Source organism: Aplysia californica, unplaced genomic scaffold (assembly GCF_000002075.1).
Source record: "Aplysia californica isolate F4 #8 unplaced genomic scaffold, AplCal3.0 scaffold00789, whole genome shotgun sequence".
NCBI classification, from domain to species: domain Eukaryota; kingdom Metazoa; phylum Mollusca; class Gastropoda; order Aplysiida; family Aplysiidae; genus Aplysia; species Aplysia californica.
The window spans coordinates 317,661-318,170 of NW_004798059.1; positions in this window are offsets into that span (position 1 = coordinate 317,661).

The window sequence follows — 510 nt, forward strand, 5'->3', positions numbered from 1 at the left end:
GTGACCATCAACGATCTATTTATAGAGGCACCAGCCATCCATGTCCAGGTACTGTTTTAGCTCTCGTGGTGACCATCAACGATCTATTTATAGAGGCACCAGCCATCCATGTCCAGGTGCTGTTTTAGCTCTCGTGGTGACCATCAACGATCTATTTATAGAGGCACCAGCCATCCATGTCCAAGTGCTGTTTTAGCTCTCGTGGTGACCATCAACGATCTATTTATAGAGGCACCAGCCATCCATGTCCAGGTGCTGTTTTAGCTCTCGTGGTGACCATCAACGATCTATTTATAGAGGCACCAGCCATCCATGTCCAGGTACTGTTTTAGCTCTCGTGGTGACCATCAACGATCTATTTATAGAGGCACCAGCCATCCATGTCCAAGTGCTGTTTTAGCTCTCGTGGTGACCATCAACGATCTATTTATAGAGGCACCAGCCATCCATGTCCAGGTGCTGTTTTAGCTCTCGTGCTGACCATCAACGATCTATTTATAGAGGCACCAG